We start from the raw sequence: 23,427 nt of genomic DNA on the forward strand, positions 1-23,427 counted from the left end.
CGCTGCTCGCTGTTTGAACGCGCCGGCCGACCCGGCCCCACCCGCCGGCGATAGGCTGGTGATTATCTGGCCGCTGACGGCATCGGACTCAGCCGTCACGTGACCTGGCCCGGCCCGAGCGGCCGACTCGGGAGCCGGGCGTAGGCGGTCTGAACGGGCGCCAAGGGGCCGGGGCGGTGGTGACGCGGTCGGCAGGAGGCAGGCCAGCCGAGAGAGGAGAAACCCTCCCCCATAGAGGGGCTGTGACCCCCGCCGCCTAGAGGCCGTCTCCGCATTAGCGGCGCTGGATTGGCGAATTAACCCGGTGGTGGTAGCTTTCAATCGGCACATGGCGAAGAGGGCCACCCACGCCAGCCGTCTGAGCCCCACGGCCTGAGGGAGACGGTGGACAGGCAGGCTGGCGTTCCCGGTCATTGGTGTGTAAGGCGCGCCGACTGCAGCGATCGATCTGCCAGACAGACCTATCCTTCACCGGTACATCTGTGCCGCGAATGGAGGTCAGATTACAGAAACACGTGTCTCGCGGCTGCGACGACGTGGAAGCGGCGGTGCCGGTCCGCCCACGCTCGACAAACCCGGGGACACTTTCCGAGCAGCCGGCCTTCGCCCGTGTCAGGGGACGGCCTCATTACAGCTATTGATGACATGGAGAGCCCGTTTGCCCAGATGGGATGGGCCACGCGCTGGCAACACCATTCGGCGACAGAGTGTCGTTTAAAAATAAGGGAGCAGTACAGAATGGCACAGAAACAAAATACTTTGTGCTATGCTGGAGCAGCCACGTGGCTAAATGCCCCCACGTCTTCGTCCTGGATCATATACTGCTATGGGACCAACTTGAGTCAAGCATAATAAACGACATTGAAGGCTGTCGTAGAACGCCATTTGAATGCATATGGTGTTCATGCCGAAATGTAGCGTAGAGGACAGGCGCCTTTGCCAGTCTCGGAAATCGCTGGCAGCTTCGGCGAGGCCTTAGGCCATCTCGTGAAAATTCAACATTTGCTAGCTGCATGTTTCATAGAACCTCAACAATTCAGAGCCTGGCGCATTATGCATCTAACCGCATACACGTACAATCGTGGGACTCATGCCCCACGGCCCTCCCTTTGACAAGGCCCGTGAGAGAATAATGTGGTGTAATAATTTAGCGCCCATTCGTCCTGTTCAAAATTGTATGCATGGCGTACCCCGACGGGAATTGTGTTTCGAAGCCTGGCACTACAAATCATTTTCGGCTTGGCTCCATCCATTATCTTAATTATAGTCGGTTCAGCGGCGCTTATCTCGCGCGATTGGGAAATTTTCCATTAGCCGAAGACAACAACGGTCGCCGAAAGAACAAAAGGATGTCAGGGAGCTGTTGCCGAAACCAACAGCCTCGTAACATCCGGCCTCTCGCCATACAAACATCCGCCCTATCATCAACCGAACGAACGAAGAAGGCCGGGCCCAGCCGGCGCCATCTGGCGGGGCTGGCGGCGGGGCGAACCGCGTCCCTAGCACAGACCAGTAACGCTAGCATACGGAGCAGCATTGTCACCAGCACGGACCAGCAACGCTAGCGCACGGAGCAGCAGTCACCAGCACAGACCAGTGGCGGCACCACACAGACCGCTCGCACGACTACTGGAGATCAGTCACGTCGCCACCACTACGGACCAGTCAGGTCTCCACTGCAAGCGAGTCAGGTCACTTTCACAGCATTCAAGTCAGGTTAACACTATAGACGAGCCAGGTCATCACTATAGACGGACCAGCTCGCCACTACAGATGAGCTAGGTCACCATTACAGAAGAACCGGGTCACCACTGCAAACGAGCAAGTTCACCCCTACAGACGAGCCAGATCACCACTACAAACGAGCCAGGTCATCACTACAGAGGGGTCAGGTCATCACTACAGACGAGCCAGGTCACCACGCAGACGAGCCAGGTCATCACTGCAAACCAGTCAGGTTGTCACCACAGACAGGTCGGGTCACAACTCCAGATCAGTCATGCCACCACCACAGACCAGCCACGCCACTGTCGCAGGTCATGAGATCCATCCGACCAGGTGGTGACGACTCGGACCTTTAGGCGCAGCGGTACCCGCCTCGCAGCATTCAGACATTGTGCTACCAGAAGCGGAGACAACTGGCCTCACCTAGAGAAGATCTGCGGTAAAATTATCGCATGTCACAGTATTCAGCATAGAAAAGCCGAGTTACCTTCCGAGCATCATACGTACGAGAACTTGCGGAAGAAATATTTGGGCCATAAAAAGCTGCGTGCTAGTTTCTTAACCTATCTATTCACTGATATTTCGGTGAATCGACCGCCCAAATTTCAGGGATATAAAAGTTAACGCTTTACGGATATCCCCGTCTTCGGAGAAACTATCTTTACATTAACATTATCAGTGCATGCGGTGATTCGTTATGTTAAGAAATCGTCAGCACTGATGGAAACAAACCAACAATGGAAAAAGGGCCAATTTCATCTGTCCTCACCAACCCACTCGATGTATGATGGGGGGCTTGCACGGCACGAAGTCCAAGCTCTCCATGCGCGTCTTAGCTGCTGGGACCAGGCCTTCAGCTGAATGTCAAGGACACGTAAAACATCGAATCCGCGAGTCACTGATTATCTCGTCGTTAGCTTCCAGTCACGTCCTTCACACCATAGCAGTTAATCACATCCATTAGCGTAATCAAAGGGGCTTTTGGGACCGTGTTCTAAAAAAGGTCCCTTGAATTAAAAAAACAAGACCCTGAGGTGACGAAATGGGCCCCTTGGCTGTAAAGGCCGCTTATATCATTTGGTTGGCCCCTTCTGAGCAAAGTTCGGACTATGCACGCTGACCACACTTTTCGAGACGAATTCTATGTCTGCCGCTTTGCAACATTCACATCAGTCGTGACGTTTTTTTTCATTCCTCTACCTTTCCTTTTTTTCTTTTCTCTGAAGCCGATCATCAGTTCCACCCATCCGTTACCTGAGGCGGGGCAGCTTAGTGACGTCACATGACTCCGGTAGGCGGCGTCATCTATCACAGTGAACGCACGGCACCGCAGTGACGTCATCCATCAGCCGAGGCAGCCCGATTCAATAAGTGGCGGCCTGAGCGGCGGTGATTCGTCTGGGCGCGTCGGACGGCCTACAGCCCAGCCGACGGACGGACGGACGGCGGACGGACGGACGGACGGACGGACGGACGGACGGACGGACGGACGGACGGACGGACGGACGGACGGACGGACGGACGGACGGAGCGACAGACGGACGGACTGACGGACAGGCCGACGGACGGATGGATCGACGGACCGACGAATCCTTCATCCGACATCAGTCCTTGAAAATCCCCCAAAACGGGTGACCCATGGCAGGCTGACGATAACGATTGTTTTGCTCAGTAACTCGACCCACATTTTTGGCAACACGATTTCTCTTCTCTTCTGCCGACAAAAAAATATTTTCACGTCACCTGGACGCTCGATCGCCCAGATCCTCACTTGTTTGCGACTCATGCCTTCAGCGTTGTCGCAACTTAAAATATGTACGCTTCCCCTGTCCATCGAATGGAGATGTGAACAACAAATGATACTACAAACGTAGTGATGCCGACATATGAAATGTTAGGATATTACAGTAAGGGAAATAAATATCCTGACCGATGAAACAGCTTGCATACGCCAAAATGTAGGTCAATATGCACCGATCATAAAGCACCATTATGAGCATATCATGGATCCGCCGGTTGTATGACGTCCAACCAAATGCCATCAAAGCATTACGGCATAACTTTAAAGAATGGTGTTACTTGTTGCCAGCAACTTTCCGGCGGTAAGGTCAAGAGTTTCAGAAAGCGTTTTTCAGTCGTCGAGCACGTGACTGGCCGGCCCGGCCACCGAAGCTCAAGACCCGCTCGGCCGTGACCTTGCTCTTAGCTATGATGTGCTGAACCCGCTTGCCATCCGTCGAGATAGTTCATGTTTTTACAAGCCGGGCAAGCCTGTAGGCTGTAAGACAGCTGATATTACGACGATCCAATAAAAATACAAGCTGTCAGCAAATGTGATTGCCGTACCGTCACAGTGTTCATTGGAGCACACTTACGCTTGAGAATGGGATCACAAACACAACAAAATTATTATTGAAATGTAAAGATCTTTTTCGGTTGTGTGATCTTTACCCTAATATTGACTGCGATTGACGACTGCATTTTTAATCAGAGACATTTGCAATATGAGCAAAACACCGTGCGCCGTAACCCAACAAGCGTCTTTTTCTTCCGAATCATACTCGTGTGGTGTCTGTCATCGTCTTTTCACGTCCCTATATAGTTACATACCAGGTAAGGATCGGCTGGATCCGGCTGCCAAATTAGTATCTTCTGCCTGACTACACGCCACATCATCACCACACCAGTATCACTGGAGGGCGGCCAGTGCTACCAAACCAGGCCCCCAAAACGCTTTCAATGACTGGGTATCCCTTGAGCACGATACGGGACAAGACGGGACGTGACGTGACGGGACGGGACGGGACGGGACGGGACGGGACGGGACGGGACGGGACGGAACGGGACGGGACGGGACGGGAAATGACTGGAAAGGACGTGGCGTGATGTGACGTGACGTGGCGTGACGTGACGAGACGAGACGAGACGAGACGAGACGAGACGAGACGAGACGAGACGAGTGACAAATGAACAGCTGTTCGAAGCGAGCCCAGGGTTCCACTCGGCCGGTCGGCCCGTGCGGTTCACAACACCCGTCGACATCGTCCTCCGGACGGTGACGACTGATGCTTATATTGATGATGATGGCAGATATTGATGATGTTTGGCGGTGGCAGGCGGCGCCGGTCTTGTCACCGCACAGCTGACCTGTTGAGTCCAGCGTATAATGTCAAGAAGTTGAGCGGGCGCCAGACGCTTAAGTGGGGAAGCGCATTCCCAGCCTGGGCTCCCTGCCCACGGCCACAGCGGCCGTCTGCCCGGACTTCCTCCCTGCCCATGGCCACAGCGGCCGTCCGTCTGGACCCCCTGCCCACGGCCACAGCGGCCGTCTGCCCGGACTTCCTCCCTGCCCACGGCCACAGCGGCCGTCTGCCTGGACTCCCTGCCCACGGCCACAGCGGCCGTCCGTCTGGACTCCCTGCCCACGGCCACAGCGGCCGTCTGCCCGGAATTCCTTCCTGCCCACGGCCACAGCGGCCGTCTGCCTGGACTCCCTGCCCACGGCCACAGCCGCCGTCTGCCTGGACTCCCTGCCCACGGCCACAGCGGCCGTCTGCCCGGACTTTCTTCCTGCCCACGGCCACAGCGGCCGTCCGTCTGGACCCCCTGCCCACGGCCACAGCCGCCGTCTGCCTGGATTCCCTGCCCACGGCCACAGCGGTCGCCTGCCAAGAACGCCTCTCGTCTCCGCGCGCGCCCAACGCTATCAGCGATCAGCAGCTGCCAGTCAGAAGCGGCCTACGCCAGCTCGGAATAAGTCGACCAGTGCAGACGCGTCAAACATTGCGAACCAGGCGATGAAATATCTCAGTCGGTGAAATGAGAGGACATGCAACGGACTGGGACATCCATACCACGTAATGTCACAAGCGGTGCGCCTTTCAGCGCGTGGGACGAGCCAGATGATGGCGGGAGCCACTCCTATTACCATCCAGATAACAGTCGCTATTGATATCACCATCGAGGTGATGCCTAGACATACGCCAATGGAGGCGGTCGCCTTTAGGGGAGCAATGAGTATCTGGCATCAATCCTCGAAATGCCCGAAAGCGGATGAATACATGGGTTGCGGCACGCCTACCCGTGACGGCATGCACATATCAAATCACACCTTCGATAGAACGGCTGGGCGTTTTCTTCTCCCCATAATTCGATACTTTTATGCCGCTATGATGCCTGGTCTCCGGGATCTGAACCCTCTCCGATCCGCACTTTCTAGCTTTTCGTCATCTTAAAATGTCCCGCATCCCACCCCAATCGAGCTGCGGCTGTAGCTTTGCTCATCACAACGCAATGGCACGCCCACTCCCAGCGTGCCACCCATTCAGGAAGAGCAATCTAGTCTCAGCCGATCCCAGTGCCTGTCCCCAGATCCCACTCGAGGGGCTCCACACGGGTCTGGTGCCGGCGTCGGTTGTGATTTGGAGTACGGTCTGCACTAACGAGGCGTGGCCGGCCGCGATGCCGCGTGGCGACGGGCTTGCGGCCAGCAGGGTCACGGATGCGAGAGGTAGTGCCAAGCCACATCACTGGGAGACCCAGCTGCCGTCCCGCGGTGTTGTAAGTTTCCGAGTCGTGACCGCACATCGGCCGCGGTACGCTTCGTCCCGCGGCTCCGGGCAAACGAGCCCCGACGGCGGCGATAGCCAGCTCAGGGCCGCCCGGACCGCGAGACGACAGGCGGCCGGACCCGCACAGACGGACCCATCCCACCGCCAATCGGTCTCCTTGACAACAAAGTATGCGCTCTGCCGGCAATAAATCCGGGCGACGAGTCCATGTGGGCTGATAGTCGGCGCCGCGAAACCAGCTCGTGTGTCAGAGGGTGCCGGCCCCGGTCTTTCGTCACTGCCCGGTCTAGGGGGCAAAGCCTGCTTCTCTCCGCGTCCGGCTCCATAATCAAGCCACTTCTGGCCTCATCACGCCGGCCGCCGCTCTGCGAGCGCCGCGCTTCGTCCTCGAATCACCGCACTAAACGTTCGCCACTCGCGGCTCCATTTGCCTAATCGGCGGCGCGCTCGACGTCGGGCAGCGCCGCCAGTTTCCCGCCGGCGCGGCGACGGCGCGCCGGCGGGTCATTACTCGGCGGCAGGCGCCGGACGCGACCGCCTGACCCGGCGCCGGCGCCGCGCCGGGTCACCAGGTCACGGCCCGACACGGGCAAAAACCGCCGCCGGCGCCGGCCGCGCGCGGCGACGCCTCGTCCGCGCCCGCGGCACGTTCGCCGCTGATGAGCGCTCGCAGTGGGGCTGCCGACGCGCCCGGCTCGCCGATCGTCTGGCCCGGCGCCTGGCCGGCCGGCGGAGCGCCGATCGGACCCGCTGCCAGGCACCGGCCGGCCGCTGGTCGGCTGGGATCTGGCGCCCGCTGACATGCCGGGCCGGGATCACGGCCGTCGCGCGAGCTCGGCTAGTTCCGCGCCGCTCCGTCAGGGGCTGGCCGGGCGACAGGTCACGGCCGGCCCGCACGGATTGCGACAGGAGTGTCACCGTGTGCCATCTATTACCAGCCACCGCCCACTCGCGTGCCCGGCCGACCGCCGACGGGCCGCACAGCGTCGGCTGACCGACCGATGGGCGACCGCCACCAGGCTGCCGGCTGCCGGCTGGTGCCCGACCAGCAGCCGGCATCTGCAGCGGCCTTCGGCGCGGCGTCTGCATTTTTTCTTTGCAAGTGTTTGTGTCTGCCTTCAACGTCTGTGTCTGTTCGTGTTTTTTGTAATTAACTTGTGGAAAGTCGGTAAGAATGTTTGGTTTCACGTGCAGGCGACAGTTATCAGTCTTTTGTATTCGTGCAGATAACGGTCAAGATTCAATGTTAGTTATATGATGCTGACTGATTGTGAAGTCGTCAACGAGAACAACGAATGCCAATAAAATCATCAGCCCAACACGGACTCAGACACGAAATCATTGGTCCAAACACTCGCTACTCAAGCCGGTCGACGAAGCAGCCAGCTGGCGGGCGAGTGGGACACACGTCGACAGGCAGCAGCAGAAACGGACAGAAATCGATCCTATCAGTCGGTTTCAAGCATCCATGCACTCCGCATGACAATCAAGTCCAAATCCGACAGTGACATCGGGACAAGTCGCAGCTCTATCGGCCCCGCCAGACTCTGCGGTCTCGCCTGCGGATGCGCGGCTGCGGCTGGCACGGCCCGTGCGTTGTGGCCCGGGGCGCGGCGTGCACGACCGACCCATCACAGCCGGGCGGACCGGCGCTGCGACTGCACGGACCGACCCATCATAGCCGGGCGGACCGGCGCTGCGACTGCACGGACCGACCCATCACAGCCGGGCGGACCGGCGCTGCGACTGCACGGACCGACCCATCACAGCCGGGCGGACCGGCGCTGCGACTGCACGGACCGACCCATCACAGCCGGGCGGACCGGCGCTGCGACTGCACGGACCGACCCGTCACAGCCGGGCGGACCGGCGCTGCGACTGCACGGACCGACCCATCACAGCCGGGCGGACCGGCGCTGCGACTGCACGGACCGACCCGTCACAGCCGGGCGGACCGGCGCTGCGACTGCACGGACCGACCCGTCACAGCCGGGCGGACCGGCGCTGCGACTGCACGGACCGACCCATCACAGCCGGGCGGACCGGCGCTGCGACTGCACGGACCGACCCGTCACAGCCGGGCGGACCGGCGCTGCGACTGCACGGACCGACCCGTCACCGGCGCTGCGGCCGTCAGCGGGCGTGGCGGCCGCGGACGCGACATTAGCCACGCCCCACCGGTCGGTCCCCTCGCCTCGCAGCCTGAGCGGCGGCGGCGGCGGCGGCGGCCGTCACGGCCCGTCTCAGCCGCGGGCCCTGAGAGCGCGCCGCCAGCTGCAGGCCGTCACCGGCCGGCCGCACTCAAGTCGGGCGGTGCTTGTGAACGGAAGGTGGTACTCAGAGGCCAGGGATGGCGCAGACGCCCTTCGCCCGTTGGAGAGGGCGTCGCACCGGTCAAAGTCTCACCACCACGAGACTGCTGTCTGCAGCACGTCGCATCCTAAGGACACCCGTGAGGCCACACAAACGCGTAAATTTCCCCCCGTTGGATTTATGTGCCGCAGGGCATTGTGGGAAAGGAATGAGAAGTAAGGCGGGAATTTATCGTTAATAAACGCGAGCGAAAAATGCGCATCGCTGACCGCCAGCGCACAAATACTACGATGAATTTAAGCAGAGCAGGGCAATACAGGATATGAATGCGGAATAAAGTGTTTAATTTATGGGAAACCATCGTGAACGAAGAATCATCATCGTTAGCAACCAGATAACAAAGTGTATGTAAAGACCCACACCATACTGGTTTGCATGGATCCCTGGTATCATTATTGGGCTCAAAGCAAACCTGAGACAACAGCACACGAAGACTGAGCTAGTCGTTAGAACTGCCCTTAGAAACGTGTTCTTTTTATATCCAAAGTCAAAACCGATACGGGTCTTTTTGCGCTCTCAGAAGCGTGTCCTGGGAGGCAACTAACCGCCTTTCTTGTCGGTAACACGCTAGCGTGCCATCTTACATTAACGATTCAATGCAGCATTTATCCACCCAGTCGCATAGGCTTTCCTTTTGCTGGAACATTTCACAATTAATACAGTCGCTGAACTACGTGGCGATGCGGTGTTGACCCAGGGCAATCGCCATTCTTCTGATCACGGAAGTACCACTGCCATTGGCGACAACCAAGCCAGGCTGGTATTGAGCATTGATCCACGAAGAGTGCCAGTTGAAAGTGACAGAGGGGTCGTGATCATGCTACCAGATCAGCAGGGGAGCCCCTGGTTTAGTGGTTGACGCGCAGAAGGTAAAGTTCCAGGATAAGTCGTCCAATATTAATCGCTTGCCGTGAAATTGCTTTAATACGTTTTTAGCGACCAATGACCAACCAACTACAAGAAATATTTCTCACATACAGCAAATAAGACCTGAATTAAATGCACCATGCTGTAACCGGCATGACGCCGATTTGTATTCTTCCTATTTGCATTATTTCTTCCCCCTGGCGATTTGGGCCCCCAATGTCGGTTTGACACCCTAATGGCTTTTGTTGTAATATCACAAGATCTGAGGACAGGGTTCAAATCTCACAAACTCTACGGTATTGTGGTATCAGTTGATGCTCATGACTACCATGCCCCTCAACATCAGGTTTGTTTAATAAATGATACAAGAATTCACTGTAGAAAGTGACACGGTTTATAGTAAAGTAGGCAAAGTCTGTCGCGAAACACAAAGTTGAAGGAGGTTAGCTTCTTAGCCCATCTGCTTGTTCAAATCAACATTGGCATCAGTTGGAGCCCCTGGACCAAAGAGGGCCACTTAAAGTGTCATGTCCCGATACCCTCCTGGTTGCACCGAACACCGCTCCGGACCGTCGGCCGAATGCGGCTTGGGCGCCAGGCCGGCTGGCGGAGGCCCCAGGTCGGTATGTACCAGAGTTTGCGCAGGCCAGAGCTGATGCGGTGGTGGTACGCCACGATGGTGTGGGTGGGCCGGCCTGCCCGCTCAGGGCGCCGCACCGCCACGGCGCCGGGGGCGCCCGCCCCCTCCCGAGCGCGCCCACCGCCGTCGGTCGTCACAGCGGAGCCTCGCACTCGTCCGTCGCCTCGTCTAGTGACGGCTGAACAGCGGCGGTACCCAGTTCGTCTCACTTCGCCGCGCCACGCCACAAGTCTTTCGCACCGTGCTTCGCCAGGCCCCAGCGCTCAGCGCATCACCAGTCACCCGCGGCGCACCGCGCGGAGCCTCCGGCCGCCGGCTCGGCGTCCCGCCGGGCCGCCAGCTCGCTGCGCCGTGCCACAGGCCAACACGAGCGCCGTGCACAGCACCTCTCCGCGCCACCGATCGCAAGCGCTGCGCCCCGCCGCACCGCCAGCCACCTTTCCCACTGCACTTCCACGGACCCGCCGCCCCAGCGCCACGTGCCGCGGGGCGGCGGCGGCAGCGCGGCCCGCTTTTGACGTCACGGGTCGCGCGGTGACGTCAGCGCCAGGTCGAGGCCGGCGGCCGGCGCGACCACGGCCGGACTGCCGCCGGGCAGCAGCGCACCGCAGACTGCAGGCAGGACTGCAGCCCAACTGCAGCCGGTGGCCGGCGGAAGTAGCGCGCGCCGCCGCCGCACACCAATCAGCGGCGGCGGCGGCGACGGGCGCCGGTGGGACCGACGCGCCGCCGAGGGGACGCCCATCTGATAGGTCGCCCGCGCCGTGCCGTGCGGCGGGTCGGGACACCGCTGTAGGGCGTTGCGGTCCGCCAGATCGGATAGACTGACAGGCATACGGAGTGCGCACCCTGCTGGTCGTTACCGGCCGCCCACTCGCGAGGAGACCGGTGGCGTGTCCGATCAGCAGCGTGGAGAGCCGACAGCGCACGCCTGGGTGGAGCGGCGCCGGCGCCGGTGCCGACAGGTCAGGGCGAACCTCTCCCGGCGGCGGACAGCTCAGCCACCGTTCATTAGCGGCCGGCGGCCAGAGCTGTCAGGCCCGGCGGTGCTCCACGGCGCCGGCCGGATGGACTGCCCGTCACAGCATCGGACCGGAGTGAGGCGGAACGTTTAAGATCTCATGTTCGCCTGTCCACCTGGCCCAATGTATCAGGCGCTCCTGTCCCCAGACGACCTTTGATAATGAATGTCACGGCTACAACTTGCCAGACCTCACGCGGTGTCCGCGGCTGCTGACACTGGCGTCAGAGCGCCGCAGCTGCTTCACACCCGACACCCGCTCTCACCCCAGACACAGCGGTCGTTGGAAGCAGCCGGAAGGTACAAGGAAACACAGGCGAAGCACATCATCCGAAAGCAGAGTGCCTGGTGGTTCGAAACGCACCTTTAAAGGCAGCATTCAACCTTTTTGTACTCTTCACTTATCGTTTCACTAGACGCGTACGATATCAGTAACATCAGCTTTTTAAAAATGTTTCTGGAAAGCTCAGAATTTCCAATCGAAGTAGCTGACCCTCAGAGAGAAATCTCATTTCACCCCATGCTCACCACTATGAGAGCAATACATTATATATCTTGCGTTTTTAACGTGTGCTTTCTGAAATGTTTGTGGCACATTTATGTGGCAAAATACTCGTGTGATAAAAGGTACGAAAGCTTGAAATACTCTGTTCAGACAACAAGACCGGCAAACATGAAGCTTCGATCCCACGAATTTAGCGAAACGTTATACTGTGGCTTTTACTCCTCCCTTCGCCGTATACCACCGTGGGTCTATTAGAGGCGCACTCTGGCTTTGAGAATGGGAGTATCGCATGATCCATGTGACGCACTACATGCCCCAATCGTGAGAACTCCCTTTAATTAAAAAGGCTTTACAAGGTTTCGCATGTTGATCTTTATTTCCGACGCGTTTCATTTGCCAGCCTTCACTACAGTGGAGTTGATATTTCGTTGTCCTGTTTGATGTTCATTAACAATATACTAGCCGACACTAGCTCCACTAGCTGATTAACAGTCCATTAAATAAGCCTTGAGTGCATGAGGGCATAAGGGCAAGTAACGTCATCTGCTAAATTAAAATAGGGCGCTCTGCTACAAAACGTGCAACTGAAATTTACTCAACAGTATCGACAGCCCCCTTCCTTACGGTTCACATCGTGTTCTTAGCGTCGACTTCAGTTCTAATCGAATACATCAGCGTAACATTTCCCGTCTTTTTCCAGGCCCGGCAGCCCCATATCTGTTTACATAGCTGTCCAGTGGTAGAACGACACCAATTGACAGGACAGGGATATTGGCCTGGTAATAGAGGTACGCGCCACGAAAATTACGAATGATTCATAGCACTCAAAGGCGCAAATTGCCTCCTTTTAGCATATTTTGCGGTAATTGTGTAGCCTCGAAGCAGGTTTTAGGCCCATGTAACCCCGTCGGACACTGAACGCACCCTTGGTGGGCAGCAGCGGGACCGCTCCCGCGCGCCAGTCACGTATTGCTGCGGAACGTGCCCGGTGAGGGCGCCCCGAAGTGGAAGGTCAAAGGCTACTGCAGCCACGCCATCACGCCATCACATTTGGGGAGTCATGGGTGGAGAACACACGCGGAAAGCTACGACGAGGAAATTAAGCGTTTCACATACAATTCAGAATCAAGTAACAGGTAAGGTAAAATGCCATTTACACTGTGCTACCGGCGCACGTTATCTTGAAATCATAGATTTTGTTGCATCCAGGGTGCTGCCCAGTCCCTCCCCTTCCCATCCCCCAGCCGTCGGTGTAACTGTGCCCCACCGTGTCTCGCCGCCGTCTGGCGTTACCCGGAGTCCCGCGGCATCCGCTGATGTCGCCGAACCGTCACCCCGCACCGTCGCCGCACTGTCGCCGAACCGTCACCCCCCGCACCGTCGCCCGCACTGTCGCCGAACCCTCACCCCGCACCGTCGCCCCACTGTCGCCGAATCGTCACCCCGTACCGTAACCGCACTGTCACCGTGTCCTCTCGTCCTAGCTGTACCGTCACTGCATCGTCACAGTACCGCCACTGTACCGTACCCGCACTGTCGCAGTACCGCTACGGCTCCGTCACTGTGCAAAGGCTGTACCGTCCCCACCAGCCAGCGACAGCAGCGCGCCACTGCGGTGGTGCGCCACGACCGGCACGACCCGCGCACCCCCTGGCGGCGGATTTGGCGTGTGCCACGCCCCGCCCCGCCCAGCTGCCGTCTGGACCGAGCCCGAGGGGGGCATTTTGACCTCAGGACAAAAATTTGCGGTGCATTTGCTCGTGCTCAGATCCTTGAATGCAGTCTTCGTATATAATTAAGTCGCATGCGGATGTTCGTAAGATTAGCATACAATCTTGCAGCATTATAATCTTTCGCGGCCGGCCAGACACTTTACATTTCAATTTCATGCAAATGCAGTCGTTGTTATTGCTCCGTGTTTGTAGTACATGCTCCACGTACATGCTTTGTAGTACATGCTCCAACCTCCACATGCGATAGTTTGTGCATAGTAGTTCAATAGTTAAATGCTAGTTTCGTGACCGATATCTGCACAGAAAAATGATGGCTTCACTTGAACTACCTCCATATGCACACCACTCCGCTTCGCAGACAGTCGTGAACATTGCACAGTTCCAGGAGTCAGGAGCGACCTAGTGGTGTGGAGCACGGGCCCAACCCGGAGTTTTGATAGGGGACCTCCAAACCAGACTGACCTGACCTAAATTTCTTCTTTGGTTTCCTGTATACGGAGTGCGGAGAGGAAGACGTGCTCTATGTGAATCAATGCAAATCTTCCCCGGAAATCCGAGACGAGACGCAAGCGTCGATGGACAAAAACCAATAGGTACTTGAAACGCAGGAGGTACGGAAAGCTTGACATGGAGAAACCCAACTAAAAACACAAGCGTTGATGGACAAAAACCGGTGGGTACTGTGGATGCAGGAGGTACAGAAACCTTGACATAGAGAAACCTAACAAAGACAGATGCAAGAACATCAGGATTCGGGTCACTCAGGCCCGTGGTCTCGACACGCCTGTCTCAACCTGGACGGTACTGACGGGAGGATCACGGTTCGGGGATTGAGAACTGTCCGCCTCTGAGAAATGAAACTCTCTGTCTCTGTCTGTCTGTCTGTCTGAACTGTCTCAGATGATTTCGAATGCTGTTGCCGAACCTTCAGAGCGCGTAGTTTTTGGGATGACAACGAAGTGGTTGTGATGCATTATTCCAAGTGTCCAGCATTTCGCCAAATAGGGACAGCGACGTAAAGTACATCGCTAGGATAGGACATACACATCATCAGAGTCAGGCAATTCACAGGCTCCGCATAGTCATGCCTGGAGGCGGAGAACCACGCTGTATTCGATGAGGTGAGAGCACAGCCACCCCTAGTACGGGATATCATAACTAAAAAAGGCGATTTAAAAGTTAATACGGAGCGAACATCTCAACGATGGAGAGGAATGGAAAGAATGAAGGTTTATGCTCTTAAAAACATACTGTTTATGCTCTCAAAAACATTTCATGCGAAATCGTACGCGGAAACCACGTCCATGAAGAACTCTTATTGTAAAAAAGGATTATTCAGATTATTCCGTGCACCAAGTTCTGCAGGGATGAAAAGTTGCGGACACGGAGTGATGTAAGTGAGAGCATTTGCTCAAGAGGATTTACGTGCGAGGGTGTGCCATACAAATAGGTGGGTACGAAAAGCTATTGTGTAAAGTTTGCATAAGAAGTTTTGTGTGCAAAAGTGAATGCCTGCGGGTCTAGGCTGTATCCGGTCGCCCACTTGCCGTGCGAGGCGACATCCTCTCCAGGGCATGTTCGCGCGAGGCGCAGCGTGCAGGCGCGCTTTCCGCGGCGGACATCCAACCGCGCTCATTTGTGCAACCAGCTGTTAGCCCGAAACTGATGATAAAAACGACGGCAGTGTTGTAAAGCGACCTACAAACAGACAAAGCCGGAGGTGAAGCCGGACGGGAAGGCGGGGAATGGGGGGGGGGGGGGGGGGCAACAGTTGTAACATGCCTGGCGGCGGGCGGTGACTCAGAGGCCGACGCGGGACGGGGTCGGGGCAGTCCCCACCGCGCGTCCGCATAACCCTCAGCACGTGATGACGACAGGCCCGACGCCCGCACCAGGATGTGCTGACCTGCTCCGGCCGGAAGCCGCGTCATGGCGACCCTACTGCCATGCGGATCCAGTATTCCGTCTGAGCTGCCAAACGCGTCCATTATACCGCCAAGGCTGTCACACAGATCCAGGACACTGCCGGATACTGGAGGCCGCTCAGTTGGTTGGAGACTTTCGGAATATATGCATTAAATGAAAATGGCACCGGAAGGCAGTGCATGCAAAAATTGCAATATAAGTGCACCATTTTCTTGCTGACCGTGTTTCTTTTCGTGATATGGAAGTGGATTTGTTGATTTCAATGTCCGCCTCTCTAAAGCGTGTGCCACAAGTCGCGGAAATGCAATCACTGTGCTTTAAGGCTGGCAGAGTGCACTTCACTAGGCCGATGCAATCTGGTGTCCTCCAAATAACTGGAGCCAGTGTACAGCAATCTCTGTCGCTTGCATCTTCCCGTGCTCAACTGACATGATCATGTCCGCACTCGCCGCAGTTGATCTGTCAGATTGCATTAGCTTCCGGTAAGGTGTCGGGACTATTCAGAACGACATCGTGGAATTGCATTGACATAGAGGGCGTTGAACAATGCAACGGTTACGACACCACTGCTCTCCAGAACATGCTTCACCCCGTCGCGGCGTCAGTAAGGCATTCAAACTCACACCCAGCCTGCTGCATACAAAGGTTCGAATCATCCCGTCCGAAGGTTTCCAGCCACAAGTGCACCAACGCCAGAGTCGGACCCCGGGCGGGGCCGGTCCTCTGGGATTCACACCGCGTGTGGGACGCGGGTACGGACCACGCCTGGTCGCGCCACGAAGCTGGGCCGCGGGTTTGACCGGTCCTCTGGGATTCACACCGCGTGTGGCACACGGGTACGGACCACGCCTGGTCGCGCCATGAATCTGGACCGCGGGTTTGACCGGTCCTCTGGGATTCACACCGTGTGTGGCACACGGGTGCGGACCACGCCTGGTCGCGCCACGAAGCTGGACCGCGGCTGACCACGGTTGTAATTCCATCAGCAATTTGCTTTTCAGCAGTGCTACCACGTACCGATGCCTGAGCCTGGCTAAGCATACGATGTAGTAAACCGTGATAGCTTTGTTGAAAATAACAAAGGTACATCGATGACATTCAAAATCCTGTCATTTCAACCCAGTATATGAAGACTTCGCACTTATGGCCTGCTTCCGCCCTGTGTGCATGACTTACTCGCATCACGTCAAACGATGAAGAATGGACAGAATCGGTAACCAACGATTGATCTTACGCTTGAAGTGTAGCTGAAACAGTTATTGGAGATTTGTAGGATTTTCAGAGCCTTGTATATTACGTTTCCATCATTTGGTTCCCAAAATGTGTTCAGGCAGTATCGCGACATACCAGTCAAATCACTGCTGTTGCCCAGGATTCCACATCCCCTAACCATAACGTGCATGACGATCGCATAGGCGGCAAAACACCAAAGAATAAAAACACTAAGTCAAACTGGTTTTAGGCACAAGATACCCGTAGCATGGCCGCCTCTCAGCTTTTCTCCACCAGTGCTCACCCAATTCTTCTGCGCACGCCGGCTGTTTACAGAGCCGCGCCAAACCTGCTACCGGCCGGTCAGCTCGCCGAGAGACGCCGCCAGCGCCCCGTCCAGCTACCACCCGCGTCTGCTCGCCGAGAGACGCCGGCAGAGCCCCGTCCAGCTACCACCCGCGTCAGCTCGCCGAGAGACGCCGCCAGCGCCCCGTCCAGCTACCACCCGCGTCTGCTCGCCGAGAGACGCCGCCAGCGCCCCGTCCAGCTACCACCCGCGTCAGCTCGCCGAGAGACGCCGCCAGCGCCACGTCCAGCTACCACCCGCGTCTGCTCGCCGAGAGATGCCGCCAGCGCCACGTCCAGCTACCACCCGCGTCTGCTCGCCGAGAGACGCCGCCAGCGCCACGTCCAGCTACCACTCGCGTCTGCTCGCCGACACGGCCGGGTCCACGTGCCGACCTGTGGCGCATCGCCGCGCCCTCGCCGGGCAGGCGGGCTCGGGCTGGCGCGGGCAGCGCGCCTGTCGTCTCGATGCGGGCTTGCTTGAGCGCCGCCTCGGTGTCCGACGAGGCAGGCCATTACCGGCGAGGCATTCGTCCAGCGGCGGGGCACTCGTCCAGCGGCGGGGCACTCGTCCAGCGACGGGGCACTCGTCCGGCGGCGGGGCACTCGTCCGGCGGCGGGGCACTCGTCCAGCGACGGGGCACTCGTCCGGCGGCGGGGCACTCGTCCAGCGACGGGCACTCGTCCAGCGGCGGGGCACTCGTCCAGCGACGGGCACTCGTCCAGCGGCGAGGCATTCGTCCGGCGACGGCGACGGCGGTGAAATCGGCCGGACGGTGCCGGGTCGCACCCGGCGGCGGTACCAAGGGAGGAGAGGAGTCGACGGAGAGGGTGCAGGGCGGGCCGAGCAGCGGCGGCGCGGGAGGAGCAGAGCCGAAAGGGGCGGAGCAGTGGCGGCCCCGTGGCGGCAGCGTTGGTGCAGGTCCGGCATACCCGGCTGCCTGTCCCGGGGACAGCCTTAGAATTAATTCCAACTATCCTGTAGCGACTGGTCAATGGTTACGATAAATTGGCACGCGTCAATTCGTGTTATTTCACATTCAACAGCTTGTCCATAAGTCGTTAAAGATAATCAAAGATCCCTGCAGGACTGGGCGTTCGCGTTGCCTGTTCGGCGTTTACTGCTCAGTATCCAGCGCCGCTGCCCAGCCCTATCGGCACGGCGCCAGCTGCTGGGCGCGCCGGCACTTCGCCGGACGGCCGGCGGCCTCAGCCACGGCCACGTCAAGTCACGGCCTATACTGCTGCCATGTCGGCTGCAGCTCGATCAATGCCGCCCCGTCTGCAGCACAACCCTGACAAACGCCAAACAGCGAGACGGAGCTTCGGAGCTCCAGCTTGGCATCGCTAATGAGGAACGGGATGACGGACGAAAGCCTGTTTATCAACAGTTGGCGCGCCACATGGACCGGATACATGGATGAGGTGTTCGGAGCGATTCATACGCTTCGCCCTTACATTCAACTTAGCAGCCTTGTCCAGTTCACACAATGGAGAGTAAACGACGTGTGGGAACCGACAGCTTGCAGTGAGACGTCAAAGAAGAGCGCAGGACACGTCTCTGGAATGATGGAGCAAGCTTGAATATTTTCCGGGACCGGCGTGAGTGGCGCAATTCTGGGATGCATCATTTCAAATAACTGCTAAGCTGTCCAATCTATAGCTCGGCCCTATAACACAGGGTTCAAACTGTACCCATAATTGAAATGAATGGCTCCAATAACGGCGTGGAGCCCTAACCACTGAGAGCGATGCCTTAGACGCCAGGCCCAACTCACGCGCCCCTTCTAACCCGACCGCTGCGGAAAACAGCCGTCGAACTTCAGGGAGCGTTCTTAAAGGCAATGCTCCCCATTTGAAGGCATTGAACCAAACATCAGAGATGACGAAGTCAACTTGCTTATTACTATTTATATAATTTTAAGTGTAAACTGCTGCTCCAGACAACACAACTCATCTGTGCAGTAAATAGTGTTCCTCAATACGTCATCGCTTGGTCACTTTATCATGGCCGTTTTAGCCTAAAATCGTGCTCACGAACGCCAGATATAAATGATTCCACCATTATACTTTTCTCGGCCTTGACCTACGTATGGCTTATGAAATGGAAGATTTGAATGACGCTATCATGACGTTATGAACGTCACGGTGACTTCAAAATACCCTCCCAGATATACTCTTCCCATCTTCGCGGGTCCGTAGTTCAGAAACTGACGGGTTTAGGTTTTAAGAAGGGCAGGGCTGTGAACTGCACCGAACGGTCTTTAAGATGGCTATTTCAGTTCAAAACCCCGTACAATTGTAGAACACTCCATTTACAGGGAATGTTCCACATGTGAAAATAATAACGCAAGCATCACATATTGTTAAATAGGCTCACTTATAACTACTTTTAAGTGGGACAGACTGCTCTAAACAACACAATTCCTCTATTTAGTAATCATGCTTCTCAACACGTCATTGTTTGATTGCGTCAGGGAGCATTTTTATAACAGCACTCACTTGCAGTTCTTCAATCTCCCGAGAGTTGGTCCGTGGCCGTGCAGGATATGTGCTGAATCAAATATGGTTAGGTACTCGTGTTTTGGCGCTTTCTCGCAGTGTTCTTGCATATTTGTCCGTGAGTGTAAGGTGGTCACTCGTATTTTTATGGTCGGTTATATTGTTTTTCTTAGTTATTCCATCATAACTGTTATTCCCGTAATCTACGACGAATGTGCAGCTTTTGTATTATGTAGTACAAAATGTGACTGATGTTAGAGCCTTGCATAACTTGCACAACATTGGTGGAGAGTCAGCTGACGGCCGATATATCTGGGAATCGTGCTCACAAACGTCAGATTTGAACAACCCGACAATTTTATTTTCCTGACCCCGAGCGCCGCGTGGTCATTGGAATAGCAGGATTTGAGTGATGTTGCGACGTCATGGATGCCTGGATAGCATTGATATAGTTTGCACGAAATAGTCTGCACGTCTTCGCGGCTGTACAGCTCAGAAACTAGAGCGTTTTAGGCCTCAAGAAGGGCTGAGCTGAGAACTGCACTGAATGCTCTTCAAGATGCCTATTCCACTTCAAAACCCCATATAAATGTAGAACACTCCCTTGAAAAAGTGCGATGCTCAGGAAAAGTGCCTTCCACATGGACCGATGGTGCTTATATCACACCACCAAAAAATATAATTGTGTTCCGCCTGTCTGTACGAATATCTAATAAAAGGCAAGAGCAGCTACCATGAGAGACAGTCAGAACACAGGTTTTCACGCCGCAGCTAGCTTCTCCAAAAGCTTTTAAACTTCCGACACACGCCGGACAAATATCAGGAGGGACGAAACTACATCCCATGCGAGGAAGTTCGTCAAATACCCCGGGTGTGACTGACACCACGCCGACACGCGATCACACAAGCCAAGCGTTGGATTTGCTCGTCCACAATGATCACGAGCCTTGCACGGACGTAGCCCGGGATTTTCCGGGAAAGATCAGCTGACCATGGCAGAATATCCATTAAACGAACCTCACAAAAATCACAACAATTCAATAAAAAAGCGAAGTTTAATATTCAACTCTATGGGCAGGGTGATGGGTCCAAAGCACTACGCACATTGCTTTCTGTTTGCCAGGTAACTTTCACGAATATATTTAACAGTTTTGCACATTTGCCAAGTGTAATAACGTTTAGAAGCTGGAAGCACGTGGAGGCTGTTTTAAATCGTCTGTGGCATTTCAGCCAAGTGAAAACAATGTCTCTCACTGTCGGTTTTTTACGGGCTCCACTGGTTAACATGAGCAAAAAATTGCAAAACTTAGGAATTTCGACAATTACATGATTTAAGGACGCGATCAAACTGCAGTCATGGTTTCCTTTTTAGCCGGGAAAATTTTGATTTTTCCTATTTTTTGTTGAAAAAATACAGAAATGATGGAAATGACGTTACAGCTTTTCCAGAAAGGCATTCACATCGCTAATATTTTTATGCCGCTTTTGGTTCATTGTTAAAAAAACACATTCCCAGCGCACTACTGTTTTTCCCAGGTTACGAATCCCAGGTTCACCCGTTACAAAATGTACAAAATGTGCACACATGAAAGCCAGCTACCTCCAATCTTTTTCAAGTCGCAGCTTCCTCTCAGGCACTCCAGCGAACCATCCATCCACTTGCTAGCCCAAGCGACATGTTCAGCCGCTGTCATTGGACGAAGCGACATGTTCAGCCGCTGCCCGTGATCTCGAACATTCTATTCCAACCACCGTTCTCATCCGCCGGCCCGCTGCAATCTCCACAAGTCACGTTCTCATGTTTGGCTTCCATTCCTAGCGGCATGGCTTTCTAAGCGACATGACGCTGTGTGGCGCTTCACACGCAATCACCGCTCCCTTCTGCGTCACATAAGGACTCACCGATCCCTTCTGCATCACATAAGGACTTACCGATCCCTTCTGCATCACTTAAGGACTCACCGATCCCTTCTGCATCACATGAGGACTCACCGATCCATTCTGCATCACTTAAGGACTGGCACAAGCTTTCCGTGCCTCCAGGCATGGTCCAATCGATCACTGATGCAAGAGCATGCCAGACAACAAGCTATCGTGAAGTTAATCTGAAGCGCTTCGCTCTTCATTATGCACGGAACTGCGAAAACCAACGGCATTCTGCTACATCATGAATAAACATGTGCCCGAAATGAGCGCAAATAGACTCACAGCCAAGCCAACAGATCGGTTCAAAGAAAATCGCGTTGCCGGCATATACTTTATCCGGTACAGAGCATAATCGATTCATCTAAGTGCCGACCCTAGGATCCGAAGCACCTCCTTTGACTCCAATTCTGCGTGAAGAAGTCCGAACAGAAATTGCAGCTTCCCATTCTCCTCGTGCGATGGTGAAACCACTACCTTACCAACGGCTGAAACCACCACGGTCTACCCGGCTCGGAACTTGGCGCAAGGGACGCGGAAAGCATTGCTGACATCTAGCGGTAAAGTCCAGTACTACAAGCGCATAGACGACACCGCAGACGTCTTTCGATACTCCCCACAACAAGCGAGCAAGTTCTGGGTGGTTTTTCGATGATGTTGCTCATTAAATACCTTGCGCTGAAAATGGGTTGTTTTCAGAGACAGAGGGCCTTAAATGTGAGCCTCAAGCACGAGCGCATGCATTCGCCTGGTTCCAAGCAATACATGCTGAGTGTTATGCTGCAACTTCACAGAAGGTTGGAACATGCATTGCTACAATGATGAGCGTTTTTGTCACGCAATGAGACTACTGAATTAAAAACGACATCGGTGCTTCTTTGCCCTTCCTGACACTTAAGAAAGCGACCGCCAAATTTTGAGTGGCTGGTGTTGATTTGGCGTGTGCTGCCGGGGGATGCGAGGAGGCGAGTGAACCCGATAAGTCTGGAGGAGCCCGGGGTGGCCGGGGAGCCCAGGGAGCCCAGGGAGCCCAGGTAGCCCGGTAAGCCTGGTGAGCCCGTGGAGCCCGTGGGGTCCATGTTGCCCGTGGAACCCGTGGAGCCGTGGGACCGCGGGACCGTGGAGACCATGGGGCCGTGTGGTCCGTGGGTCCGTGGGGGCCGTGGGGGCCGTGGGGTCCGTGGGGTCCGTGGGGGCCGTGGGGGCCGTGGGGTCCGTGGGGGCCGTGGGGTCCCGGGAAGCTCAGGGCGACTGGGGTGCCCATCGGAGCCCATTGACATCGGCTATAGGAACCATAGGGCGGTTGTCACGCACAAATTATGATCTGATGCAGAATATCATCACATGGGATTGTATTTACAGGCTGAGCTGACATAACGTAAGCCATGCGCTATACAGCAAAATACAGCATGTTTTCGTGTATCGTGAGGAATGTTAGCCATTTTTCCTGTACAAATCACCGACCTATGTTGTGAAGCGGCGGCCGGGACCAAAAGCCGTTCAAGGCATTTCAGTTCTCCTGTACTCCTGCCCCGCACATACATCAGAGCTGCCTCAAAAGGCAAAGCAACACTTCACATTGCCGACCAACGCGCATTGCATTGCGAACATGAGCGACAGTTGGCTGTTCCCCCACTTCCGCGCTGATAACAACAGCACGAGAAGTCCATGGCCCAGGCGGGGCCAGCCCGTCGACCGGCTGCCGGCTGCCCGCCACCAGAGGACAGCACTGTGCGACCGAGTGGCCATTTTTTGACGACTGGCATGTCCACAAAACTGTGCGAAATTGGACGCGTATTTAATGGACCAAAAACCGCTATCTCACACTGAAACCGCTTCAGACATGCAGTATTTGGGGACAGCGTGCAATATGACAGTTTGCACTTGCACTTCTAACTGGTATTTACAGCCGGTGATATTTGGGGATCCCAATATAGGCAATAAATACAAACACATCAGAGATCGCTGCCTTTCTAGTTCTGAATTTGAAAGTCAAAACAACTATGGCAACGGCAAACACGCAAGACATGGCCGTCACAACAACGCGATTCCCGGAGACACGCATGCTAAGAAATTGTGAGAAG

The sequence above is a fragment of the Pollicipes pollicipes genome, unplaced genomic scaffold, assembly GCF_011947565.3.
Source record: "Pollicipes pollicipes isolate AB1234 unplaced genomic scaffold, Ppol_2.1 Scaffold_1693;HRSCAF=1982_pilon_pilon_pilon, whole genome shotgun sequence".
NCBI lineage: Eukaryota > Metazoa > Arthropoda > Thecostraca > Pollicipedomorpha > Pollicipedidae > Pollicipes > Pollicipes pollicipes.